Source organism: Arachis ipaensis, chromosome B6, assembly GCF_059453495.1.
Source record: "Arachis ipaensis isolate K30076 ecotype BB chromosome B6, ASM5945349v1, whole genome shotgun sequence".
NCBI lineage: Eukaryota > Viridiplantae > Streptophyta > Magnoliopsida > Fabales > Fabaceae > Arachis > Arachis ipaensis.
In genome coordinates, this window is record NC_142441.1 from 55,830,093 (window position 1) to 55,843,769 (window position 13,677).

The window sequence follows — 13,677 nt, forward strand, 5'->3', positions numbered from 1 at the left end:
AAGATAATGAAAACAGGAAATTAAACTCAGATCCAATTCTTAGAAAAATTGTGAAGAGAGGTAAAAGATGATTCTCAGAGTTAAAATCGATGGAGCTCTTCAATCTCAATTCAAATTCCCAGAATAGATAGCAGAAGTTGTAGAAGAAAAGAAAATGAAAGCAGAAAGAATCCTAGATCTCAATCCCAATTCCCCAATTCAAAATGAAAGCTAAAGTCAAAACTAAAATTGAGCTAAAGGTAAAATGTAAAAGTGAGCAAAAAGGTCCTCTACAAATCAAATTAACTCCTATTTATACACTTTCTATTTTTGATTTTCAGAGTTTGGAGTGGTCTTTTTAAATTGGTGAAGAAATGGATCCAAGATGGCTTTTTAATTGAAAATGGCCCAGGGTGCTAGCTCCAGTGGAGCGCTCCCTTTTGTAAGGAAACATAGCGCTACTCATGCCTTCTGTCTTCCTTGTGCCAAGCCTCATACATAGCGCTTAGTTGGAGAATTCCAACGTAGCACCCCTTGCTTGCATTTGTTTCTCTCTTCGAGCCTTGGTGGCTTCCTTTGGAGCTAATTTCCTTGTAATGTAGCGCTCAGTTGTGTGATTTGAAGGTAGCGCCCTTTTGATGCATGTGTGCCCCTCTTCGAACCATGGCTATCCCATTTTGAGTGTGCCATGCCTTGTTTTTCTTTGTTGAGGCCACGAAAACGTTCATTGATTGAACGTAGCGCTCTCTTCATTTGAGCGCTGGGCTTTGATGTTGAGCACTCCATTTTGATTGTTAACGTAGTGCCCTTGCTCCCCTTGCTTGGCCTCCCAATACTAGCATTCACTCTTTGAACGCTGGCGTTCAAATAGAGAGCGCTACAACCTTGCTTTCTTGGTGCTTCATTGGGCGCTCCGTTGGGTCTTTGAGCACTGGCCCTTGCTCCTTGTTTGAGCGCCACACTTTTATGGCCATGGGTCACGCTTTTCAAAGCGTGGCCTAAGGTTTAAAGCGTGCTCTAAGAATCCTTTTTTCTTTTTTTTTCATCATTTCTTCACCTACAAGTAATTAAAATAACCAATCAAAGCATCACCAAATTCACAAGATTTCTAAATCATTCAAAAAACCAACTAATTCTAGCTTAAACTTCATGATTTTGTGTCAAATAAATGATGGTTGATTGATTTAACATAACCATGTAAATCTACTCCAAATCACTTACTTATTATGCAAGAAAATACATAAAACCTAATGAAACAAGTGAAAAATGCTTGAAAAGCTAGCATAAGATGACTTGTCATCACTGGTCAGCAGTTTATACCTCTCTCAGGCTTCAGAGAGGGTCTCACTATCTCTCTGCCTGAAGGTCTAGACCTCCACCCTTAGCTTAGTCAGCTTTTGTGGTGGAAAGAATTCAGACAAAAATCCAGTGACTACCTTATCCCAAGTATCCAAGCTCTTCTTGGTTAAGAATCTAGCCACAGCTTTGCTCTATCCCTCACAACAAATGTGAAGAGCATGAGTTTGTAAGCCTCAAGATTTACTTCATTCATTTTCACAGTATCACAAACCTTTAGGAAATTAGAGATAAATTGATTTGGATCTTCCTGCGGGAGTCCGTGATACTGACAATTTTGTTGTACAAGAGTGACTAGCTGAGGCTTAAGTTAAAAATTGTTTGTAGCTATAGGAGGCACCACAATACTTTTCCCATAGAGATCTACATTGGGGGTAGTGTATGAGCCAAGCACTCTTCTAGGTTGTTCATTCTCATTCAGATTTGCCGCATTGGTGTTAACAGCACGATTATGATCCATAGTGGACTCTGTGGTGTGCGAAATTGTGATCATTCCTTCCTTGATAACGGCGCTAAAAACTCAATACGCACGTTCATGTTCTTAATTCTGTTTCACAACTTTGTACAACTAACCAGCAAGTGCACTGGGTCGTCCAAGTAATAAACCTTACGTGAGTAAGGGTCGATCCCACGGAGATTGTCAGCTTGAAGCAAGCTATGGTCACCTTGTAAATCTCAGTCAGGCAGATTCAACTGATTTTATGAATTGATAAGTAAAAGATAAATAAAATATAAAATAGGATAGTGGTACTTATGTAATTCATTGGTGAGAATTTCAGATAAGCGTATAGAAATGCTTTCGTCCCTTTGAACCTCTGCTTTCCTGCTGTCTTCATCCAATCCTTCCTACTCCTTTCCATGGCAAACTGTATGTTAGGCATCACCGTTGTCAATGGCCACCTGTTCTCTCAGTGAAAATGGTCCAATGCGCTGTCACTGCATGGCTAATCATCTGTCGGTTCTCGATCATACTGGAATAGGATTTACTATCCTTTTGCGTCTGTCACTATGCCCAGCACTCGCGAGTTTGAAGCTCGTCACAGCCATCCCTTTCCAGATCCTACTCGAAATACCACAGACAAGGTTTAGACTTTCCGGATCTCAAGAATGGCCATCCATGGGTTCTAACTTATACCACGAAGATTCTAATATCTCGGACTCGGTCCCCTGTATTAGATATCTAAGAGATATTCATTCTAGCCTGTTTGCATGTAGAACGGAAGTGTTTTTCAAGCACGCGTTCATAAGTGAGAATGATGATGAGCGTCACATAATCATCACATTCATCATGTTCTTGGGTGCGAATGGATATCTTAGAATAGGAATAAGCTTGAATTGAATAGAAAAACAGTAGTACTTTGTATTAAGGTCCAGGCATAGCCGAATGGCCAGCCCCCAAAACGTGGTCAAAGGATCAAAAGATAATCCAAAGATATAAACATAATAGTAAAAAGTCCTATTTATACTAAACTAGTTACTAGGGTTTGCAGAATTGAGTAAATGGTGCAAAAATCCACTTCTGGGGCCCACTTGGTGTGCTTGGGATGAGCATTGAGCTTTACACTTGTAGAGGCTTCTCTTGGAGTTGAACGCCAGTTTGTAACCTGTTTCTGGCGTTTAACTCCACTTTGCAACTATTTCTGGCGTTTAACTCCAGATTGCAGAATGGAACTGGCGTTCAACGCCAGTTTACATCATCTATCCTTAATCAAAGTATGGACTATTATATATTTCTGGAAAGCCCTAGATGTCTACTTTCCAACGCAATTGAGAGCGCGCCATTTGGAGTTCTGTAGCTTCAGAAAATCCACTTTGAGTGCAGGGAGGTCAGAATCCAATAGCATCTGCAGTCCTTCTTCAACCTCTGAATCTGATTTTTGCTCAGGTCCCTCAATTTCAGCCAGAAAATACCTAAAATCACAGAAAAATACACAAACTCATAGTAAAGTCCAGAAATGTGATTTTTATTTAAAAACTAATGAAAATATATTAAAAACTAACTAAATTATACTGAAAACTATGTAAAAACAATGCCAAAAAGCGTATAAATTATCCGCTCATCACTCTGCAACTTCCTTTTCAAAAGTCTCACTTAGATTTTCACTAGCCTTGTAAAGTCTAGCTAATTGCAAGCATCGCCGCAAAGTCCTTTTAAGTTCAAGATCAAAATCTGTAAGAGGTTCCTTGTCTCTGTTCCTGCTCATAAACAAACAGAAAACAAGAAAGGTGGGATTCCCTACGCTAGAGTGTAGAGAATTCTCAGTGAGGTAACTTGTGTAAAGAAATAAAATAAAATACTAGACAATTAAAGCAAAAGATTTTTGAAAATTGCAATTAAAAGTAAGCTAAGAAATTCGAAATTTATAAAGAAAAATTAAACAGGAAAGTTAAAATAAAATTAATTAGGTAATACCAAACTTAATTTCAGAAATTAAGGAAAAATACTAAGTAGAATTTTCGAAAATTAAGGAGCAACAATTAAATAAAATTTAAACTAAAAAGCCTAATCTAAGTAATCAAACAACTAATATTTGTCAATCTCATGCAATCCCTGGCAACAACGCCAAAAACTTGGTGCGAAATTTATAACCCACAAATTCACTAGCAAGTGCACCAGGTCGTACCAAGTAGTACGTCAAGTGAATGAGGGTCGATCCCACAAGGATTGATGGACTAAGAAACAATGATTGAGTGATTCACTTAGTTAGACAAACAAAAAATGGCGTTTGAGAGTTCAAAAGCATTAACAGTAAATTCAGAATATCAGAAAGAAAGCAGTAAATAGGTTGTAAAATATATGAGTAAAACAGTTAAGGTTTCAGAGATATTTATTTTTCGGATTAACTTTTCTTACCAACTATTTTAATCATGCAAGATTCAATTCATGGCAAACTATAAGTGACTAAACCCTAATTCCTTAGATCTTTTTAGTCTCATATAACCTTCATTAACCGCCAATTCCTTGGTCACTTGATTCCAATTAGAGGGTTAAGTTCAACTCTAGTTTATATGCCACAGAAATCCTAATTATCCAAATATAAGAGGATTATATGTCACTTATCCTGTTAAGTCCAGATAATTAGAAATTTAGGAGAAGTTGTTTTCAAGCTGTTGTTCAAGCAAAGAGATTTTCTAAGTTTTACAAGAACTCAATTAGAACAAGGGTCATACTTTCGTTCCATCCAGATTCATAAGATAAAGGACGAAAACAATTCTTGAAATTGAAATCAATACATGAATTAGAATAGAAAATAATAGTATTAAACCATAGAATAAAAAAAGCTCCTAACCGTAATAGTGGAGGTTTATTTTCTCATGGCTCAGAGAGAAAACTAGGGTTCTGTAAAACTGTAGAGTGTAGAATGAGGTAAGAAAAGAGAAGAGCCCGAAGGGCTGATTATTTTCCCTTTTATATCGAATCCTAATTAATGTAAAATATATTTTCTAAAACAAACTAATATCTTTTCCTATTTATAAATAAAATAAAAGTTAAATCAATATCAATTAATATCTCGTGCAGATCTTGATGGATGAGTGGGGACCACTTTGATTCCTATAGCTGGCGCCTAACTTGGAAGACTTGGCGCCTAACCTGGAGGAGGCAACAAGGAGTGGGTGTGTATTGCTTGACCTGGCACCTGACTTGGTGGGTTGTGGTGCCTAACTTGAACCTAGCCGAATCTAATTGAGTGTGGTGGTTGTTGATGCCAGGGCATCTTGGCTAGTTTTAATAGCCATTTTTTGTGTATTTTTGGATACTTTCATGCATTTTCTTAGGCAATAAGTAAGTAATTGGTTGAATATGCATTCATACCTTGATTCAAGCAAACATTGTGAATTTTAAACATTTGCATGAGAATAATGCTAGAATTGAATGATAGAATGAATGATGCATGATCTCATGCTCTAGAGCAAGACTTTGATGCACTTTGTTTGTTTGATTTCAGACCAAAAGAAGAAGAGAAGAGCCACGTTAGTGGCCACGTTACTGCCACTAATGTGGCTATTAACGTAGAAGAAATCTAAGCTTGCAACGTTAGTGGCCATATTAGTGCCACTAACGTGAGCATTAACATGGAGCAAAAAAAGGTTCACAACGTTAGTAGTGTTAACTTCACCATTAACATTGGAATTGGCCAAGGATACCCACGTTAGTGGCCACATTAGTGCCACTAACGTAGGCATTAACATGGGATGAAGGAATAGATGCAACGTTAGTGGTGTTAACTTCACCACTAACGTTGGAAATGGCCAAAGAAGCCCACGTTAGTGCCACTAACGTTAGAACTAACGTAGAAGGGGAAGAAGTTTACAACTTTAGTGGTGAAGTTAACACCACTAACGTCTTCGAGCCAAGGTATACCCATGTTATTGACCATGTTAAGAACACTAACGTGGGCCATTAACGTGGAAGAAGAAATGATTGTAACGCTAATGGTGAAGTTAACACCATTAACGTTATCAATGGTTAGGAAAGACTACGTTAGTGGTCATGTTAGTGCCACTAATGGTGGGGTTAACGTAGCTCAAGAGGGTTAGGACGTTAGTGACAAAGTTAGTGTCACTAATGTCTTCGAACTAGAATTTATACTTAACGTTAACCACACTAACCTCTCGACTAATGTGAATGATACCTGACTCAACTTCTTCCAGCAAGCTGAGCTAAGCCTACTAAGTTTGTAACTACTTCAACTGAGCTCAGAGGCCCATATCCAGAGACTTGCAAACTAAACTGAAAATTAGAGAAGTAGTATATATAGGGGTAGTTTTGAACTAGAAAGGGAGTTTTGGACCTGGGGATCCAGATTATAAACACTCTGTATTTTACTTTCTCTGTAATTCAGTTTACTTTCAATGCACTTTTCATTTCTCTTTTCCATTCCCAGAGCTATGAACATCTAAACCCCTCTTCATTAGGTTAGGGAGATCTGTTGTAATTCAATGGATCAACAATAGTTTTCATTCTTCTTCCTCTTTCTTTTCTCTTGATTTGCTAGAAAGCTTTCGATCTTCATCCAATTGAACAATTGTCTCGGAAGAGAAATTGTTCATACTTGGATTTCCTCTGAACCTTGGAAGAGGAATGAGGAAATCATGCTAGAAATGCTTTCTCATGTTGGACTGGGTTGGGGTTTGGATAGATATCGTGCCATGTAATCTTACCAATATTTTGACCTAGAAAAGCATGTGGTATAATCAGTGATCATACTTCATCTCTTCCCATGAGCAATTAGATCAAGGAATTGGGCAATTGTTCAAGCTTAGAGAGATTGGATTGCCAAGGAATTGGGATCCAATCACCTAAGATTGTGATGCCAGGGCATTTTGGCCAGTTTCACTGACATTTTCTTTACTGTTTTTAAGGTAGTTTCATGCATTTTCTTAGGAAATAAGCTAGTTTTGGGTAGATATTCACTTACATCTTGATTCAAGCAAACATTGTGAACTTTGAATTATTTCATGAGAATTTTGCATGAATTATATGATAAATTGGATGATGCATGATCCCATGATTAAGAGCAAGACTTTGATGCACTTTGTTTGATTGATTTCAGGCTAAAAGAAGAAGAGAAGAAGCCACGTTAGTAGCTACGTTAGTTACACTAACGTGGGCACTAACGTGGAAGGAAGGAAAGCCCCAACGTTAGTGAAAAAAGTTAGTGGCATTAACTTTGAAGAAAGGAAATGGAGCCAACGTTAGTGACACTTAACATTATCACTAACGTTGGACCAAGCTCATAAGTGGGCACGTTAGTTGCCACGTTAACTTAGTTAACATGGCCTCTAACGTTAAGAAGAAAGGGGGGAAGCCAACGTTAGTGACATTCAACATTATCACTAACGTTGGCCAAGTCACATTAAGCCACGTTAACTTCCACGTTAACCTAGTTAACGTGGAAGCTAACGTGAAGAAACAAGATGGTCGACAACGTTAGTGACACCCAACATTGTCACTAACGTTGGAAGCACACAAGCCCCCAATAAGCCACGTTAACTCCCACGTTAACCTAGTTAACGTGGAAGTTAACGTGAGGAAGAGAAGTTGTCGACAACGTTAGTGACACCAAATATTGTCACTAACGTTGCCAACACAAGCCACAAAGAGCCACGTTAACTCCCACGTTAACTTAGTTAACGTGGTAGTTAACGTGGGCAAAAGTCCCACCTGGTAGCCTGACCATGCCTTCTTCAAACACGCATAACTTGAGCCACAAAGCTCCAAATGAGGTGATTCCAGTAGCATTGGAAAGTAGGATTCCAGAGCTTTCCAAGCATATATGGCACTACATGGTTGACACTAAATTTGAGGGAGAAAACCTGCCCTGAAAGTGCAATGATGAACATGGTATCAGCCTGTATTTTGGCCAACTGACCTCTTCACCTTCCAAGAAGTATAACTCGAGTTGTAGAGCTCCAAATGATGCGCTTCCAAAGGAAATGGAAATTAGACATCCAGGGCTTTCCAACAATATATAATAGTATGGGGTGGACACTAATTTTGAGCTTCAGAAACAGGAAAATCGCTCGCGTTATTGGTAATCAACATTTCCAGTAACGTTGGCATATATGCCAGCGACCATGTCCACTTCAAAGGAGCATAACTTGAGCTACAAAGGTCCAATTGAGGTAATTCCAGTTGCGTTAGAAAGCTGACATTCAGAGCTTTCCAACGATATATAATACTCTATAGTGGGCATGAAATTTGAGCACAAACAAGAGGCCTCTTTTAAGCCCTAAAAACACCAACTGGGCAGCAAGTGCAACGTTAGCCACAATAACTTTAGCACTAACGCCACACTTGTAGCGTTAGTGTGGCTAACTTTAGCACTAACTTTAGCACCTGGACCTCAACTTAACTCACTTCTCTCTCAAGTCCACTTCCAAGCTCAAGCAAGCAGGCCCACAATTGTCAACCAATCAAAGCCACAAGAAGCATCTAGAATAGGAATTTTCATTTAATTGTAATTTGCTTTTAATTTCATTTTGTAATTTAGGAGAGCCTATATAAAGGCCTTAGTCTTTACATTGAAAGCATTCTGATACAGAGGGAGAATTCTGGAAAAGGGGATTGAAGAGGGGTCTTCGGACTCCCTCCCCTCACACACTTTTCCTTCTCTTTCTTTTAGTTGTAATTTTCATTTATGAATTTGAAGTTTTATTTTCAGTTTTTATCTTCATCTTTACTTTTCTGCACTTTCTTTCTTTTCTATTTTTGTAGAGCTATGAACAACTAAACCCCTTTCATTGGGTTAGGGAGCTCTGTTGTAATTTGATGGATCAATACTAATTTTCATTATTCTTCTTCTATCTTTTCTCTTGATTTTACTTGAAAGCTTTCGATCTCCATCCAATTGAGTAGTTATCTTGGAAGAGAAGCTATTCAAACTTGGATCTCTTTTGAACCTTGAAAGAGGAATGAAGAGATCAAGCTAGAAATGCTTTCTCATGCTGGACCAAATTGGGTTTGGATGGGTACGTGACTATAACCCTCTCAATACTTGATTTGGGAAATGCATGTGGTATAATCAGTGACCATACTTCATCTCTTCTCATGAGCAATTGACCAAAGAATTGGCTATTGATCAAGATTTGAGAGATTGAATTGCAATAAATTGTAATTCAATCACTTATGATTGCCAAGGAGATCAATGAGTGCATTGATTGAGGAATAGATGAAAATGAACTTGATCCGGAGAATTGCAACATCTCCTAAGCCCAATGAACTCCCCATCTCTGATCTTACCCATTCTCTTTAATTTTTGCCATTTACTTTTATGAGCAAATCCCCCATTCCCATTTACAATTCTGCAATTTATTTTCAGTCATTTACTTCCAATCCTCTAATCCTAGCATTTACTTTTCTGTTATTTACATTCCCGCCATTTTATTTTCTACAACTCTCAACCAAAATTCTGGATTCGCTCAACTAGAACATTCTTCTAATTAAAGTTGCTTGATCAATCAATCCCTGTGGGATTCGACCTCACTCTATTGTGAGTTTTTACTTGACGACAAATTCGGTACACTTGCCGAAGGGAGATTTGTTGTGAGACAAGTTTTCCGTGCATCAGATTGCCAAAAGATCAATGAATGCATTGATTGAGGAAGAGATGAGAATGAACTTGATCTAGAGAATGCAACATCTCCTAAGCCCAATGAGGTCCCCCACTTCTTTTCTTTCCCATTCTCTTTAATTCTGCTATTTACATTTATGATCATCATCCCCATTCCCATTTAAGTTTCTGCAATTTACTTTCTACACTTTACATTCTGCCATTTACTTTCAGCTATTTACATTTCTTGTTATTTACTTTTCCCACCATTTAATTTTCTGCAATTCTCAACCCAATTCCTGCTTAGTTCAACTAGAACACTCCTCTAATTAAAGTTGCTCAACCAATCAATCCCTGTGGGATTCTACCTCACTCTTTTGTGAGTTTTTACTTGACAACAATTCGGAATACTTACGGAGGGAAATTTGTAGCGATACAAGTTTTTGTGCATCAAGTTTATGGCGCCGTTGTCGGGGATTGATTTTGCATTGATAATGATTAAATTAGAGGATAACTAGATTGAGCAATTTTCTGTTGAATTGTTTTATTTTTGTCATTTTACTTTCAGTCTCAGCACTTTTACTTCTTTTTTATTGCTTATTTACATTTCTGTATAACTAATCCACTAACTGTTTGATAAATTACACCACTCACACTAACCACAATCTTAACAAGAGTGATTCCTTCACTTTTCTATTGCTTGTGTGTTTTGCTGATTGTATGACAGGTAGAAGAAGAGGAGCTTCAACCTCTTTTAAATCTGAACTTGAGAGCACCTTCCTTAGACTAAGGAGGGAAGCAAGAGGAAAGAGGGTTATTAGTGCAGAAGAAGAAGAGGAGGACTTAGATATGAATATGTAGGATGATATGGAGAACCATCATGAGGAAGAGGCATATAATCATGTTAGAGAGGGTGTAGCCAATCATGATGGGCATGAGAGAAGAGTTCTAGGCTCTTACATCAACCCAAACCCAGGGAACTCTGGAAGTAGCATCCTAAAACTAACCATTCATGCCAACAACTTTGAGTTAAAGCCTCAACTCATCACCCTTATTCAAAATATTTGTTCATTTGAAGGAATCACCCAGGAAGATCCCAACCAACATCTAACCACATTCTTAGAATATGTGATACTGTGAAGGCTAATGATGTTCATCTAGACACCTATAAACTACTTTTATTTCCCTTTTCTCTCAGAGACAAAGCAGCAAAGTGGCTAGAATCATTTTCAAAGGAGAGTTTGACAACTTGGGAAGATGTGGTGAATAAGTTCTTGACAAGATTCTACCCTCCATAAAGAGTTAACAGGTTGAGAGCTGAGGTACAAACATTTAGACAACAAGATGGTGAAACTCTCTATGAAGCATGGGAGAGATACAAGGAACTAACAAGAAGATGCCCTCCAGACATGTTCAATGAATGGGTACAGCTGCACATTTTCTATGAAGGATTGTCATAAGAATCAAAGAAGGCCTTAGATCACTCTTCAGGAGGTTCTCTCAACAAGAAGAAGACAATTGATGAGGCTATAGACATCATAGAAACAATGGCCAACAATGAATACTCCTATCCCTCTGATAGAAACTCAAATAGAGAAGTGATGGAGTTAAAACACATGGATGCATCGCTGGCCCAGAATAAGCTGATAAACAAACAATTGGCTGATCTCACCAAGCAGATAGAGAAAAACCAAGTTGCAGCAGTCAATATTCAACCACCAGTTCAAGAAGAATTGAATGCAGATGAAGGAGGTGATTGGGAGCAAGCCAATTATGTTGGAAACTCGTCAAGATAGGCCTATGATCCATATTCCAAAACCTATAATCCTGGTTGGAAGAACCACCCAAACTTTGGGTAGGGGTGATAAACCACTATTTCATGGTTTATCTTATGCTCAATTGAGTGGTTTTTATCTACTCTTTACCCACTTATTCATACTATTTGCATGGTTTTATATTTCCTTCCTAATTATGTGTTTTGATTGAAAACATGCTTCTTTGATCTTATATTTGCTTATTATTAAACCTCTCTTATTACCATTAGATTCCTTGATATGTGTATTAAGTGTTTTCAGATATTATAAGGCAGAAATGGCTTGGAGGATCGGAGGAAGGCATGCAAAAGTGGAAGGAATGCAATAAGTTGGAGAAATTGCTAAGCTGTCCAGCCTGACCTCTCTGCACTCAAATGGCTATAACTTTAGCTATAGAGGTCCAAATGACGCGGTTTCAGTTGCGTCGAAAAGCTAACGTTCGGGGCTTCGATTTGATATATAATATGTTATAGTTTCCCTAACGCTAGGCGACGCGACTGCGTGATCCATGCGGCCGCGTCGCAGTGACGAAAAACCAGCGTGGCAAAAATCCGAACCCAGCGAATTCTGGACTGTTTCTGACCTAGTTTGCGGCCCAGAAAACACAGATTAGAAGCTATAAAGTGGGGGACTGCATCCATTCATAAGGAGGCTCTCACATTCACAATTTTAAGAGTAGATGTAGTTTTTAGAGAGAGAGGTTCTCTGCTCTCTCTTAGGATTAGGATTTAGGATTTCTCTTAGTTTTAGGAGTGCCTCTAAATCCCAGGTTCAATGTTCTTCAGTTATAATTTCTCTTCTACTTTTAGATACTCTAATACTTTTACTTGTTAATTACTTATGTTGCCCATTTGATTCATAAATCTTTATTTGAGGTTTTTAAGATTTAATCTTACTTTGCTTTCAATTTAATTTAGATATTTTTCTCCCTTTTGGCTTTGGTTGAATCATCGGAGACACTTGAGTTATCAAACTCATTGTTGATTGAAAATTGGATTTCTTCATTTCATTAATTCATAATTCCAATAACTCTAGCCTTTCTCAAGGAAAGACTAGCACTTGAGGAATCAGAATTAATTCCTCCACTTAACTTACCTTCATAGTTAGAGGTTAACAAAGTGGGAGAAAAATCCAATTCTCATCACAATTGATAAGGATAACTGGGATAGGAATTTCAGTTCTTATACCTTGCCAAGAGTTTATTTTATACTTATTTATTTATTTTATTCTTCTTATGCAACATACTGCTCCCTTACTTTTCAAGAACCCTAATTTCTAAAACCCCCAATTTACAAAACCCATAACCAATAATAAGAACATACCTCCCTGCAATTCCTTGAGAAGACGACCCGAGGTCTAAATACTCAGTTATCAATTTTAAAGGGGTTTGTTACTTGTGACAACCAAACATTTGTACGAAGGGATTTCTGTCGGTTTAGAGACTATATCTACAACACGACTGTTTTTATGACATTCTTTACAGGTAAAAATCCTAACGTCAAAATGGCGCCATTGCCGGGGAATTGCAAACGTGTGCCTTATTATTGGTTATTGTAAATATTTTTTTTATTTTTGCTTGTTTATTTATTTTTATTTTTGTTTTTATTTTTGCTTTTTCATAAATTAAGAGGTTATTGGCTTTTATTTAGTTATGACAAAATTTTTCAAAAATTTGTTCTTAGTGTTCATCTTGATCTTCGAGTTGTTCTTCGCGTTCATCTTGACCTTCAAGCTGTTCTTAGTTGTTTTCTTCGTTTTGATCTAAAAATTTGAAATTTGGTGTCACTTTATTATTTTTCTCTTTCCTCATTAAATTCAAAAATATTTTTAATTAATTTTTTTTCGAAAAAAAATTTCAGATTTTTATTTTTTTAAAATTTTATCTTATCTTATCTTATTTCAAAATTCAATTTTCAAAATTAAAATTTCAAATATTCAAATTTCAAAATTTAATTTTCAAATTCAAAATTTAAATAACCTTTTAATTTAAATTTATTTTTATTTTTGTCTTTAATTTTTTTATTTGCTACTATGAACTCTCACCCCTTTGGCTATGAGTCTGGTTACAATAATATTGCAGGAAGAAGAAATTACAATGAGAACAGACATCAAGGTTGGAACAATCAAAGATGGGAGGAGGCACAAGGATTTGATCAACCCTCATGGCAACAACCACCTCCAATGGACTATCAACAACCACCACCATATGCCTATGAACCCTTTCCTCAACACAACTTTAGACCACCATACTCACAAGCCCCTTTCCGCCATTCACCTCCATATGACCCTAACCCTCAACCACCATACCAACCACCTTATGAGCCATATGAACCATATATAGAACCACCCCAATTCCAACCCAATTACTCACAAGAACCACCACTTCAATATTCACCATCTCCATATCCATCAATCCAAGAGCACTATGATCCTATTTATGAAAGCCGAGTGCATCAAGAGGCAAAGGATCGTCT

At 37.4% G+C, this 13,677-nt stretch overlaps 1 non-coding gene across 1 annotated transcript; it reads right to left on the reverse strand.

Moving 5' to 3' along the window:
• Positions 1–10,696: 10,696 nt before the first annotated feature.
• On the reverse strand, positions 10,697–10,800 carry LOC148555663 (small nucleolar RNA R71). Its single transcript, XR_015887138.1, has one exon. It is a non-coding gene; the product is annotated as a small nucleolar RNA R71 (small nucleolar RNA).
• Between the last annotated feature and the right edge of the window lie 2,877 nt (positions 10,801–13,677).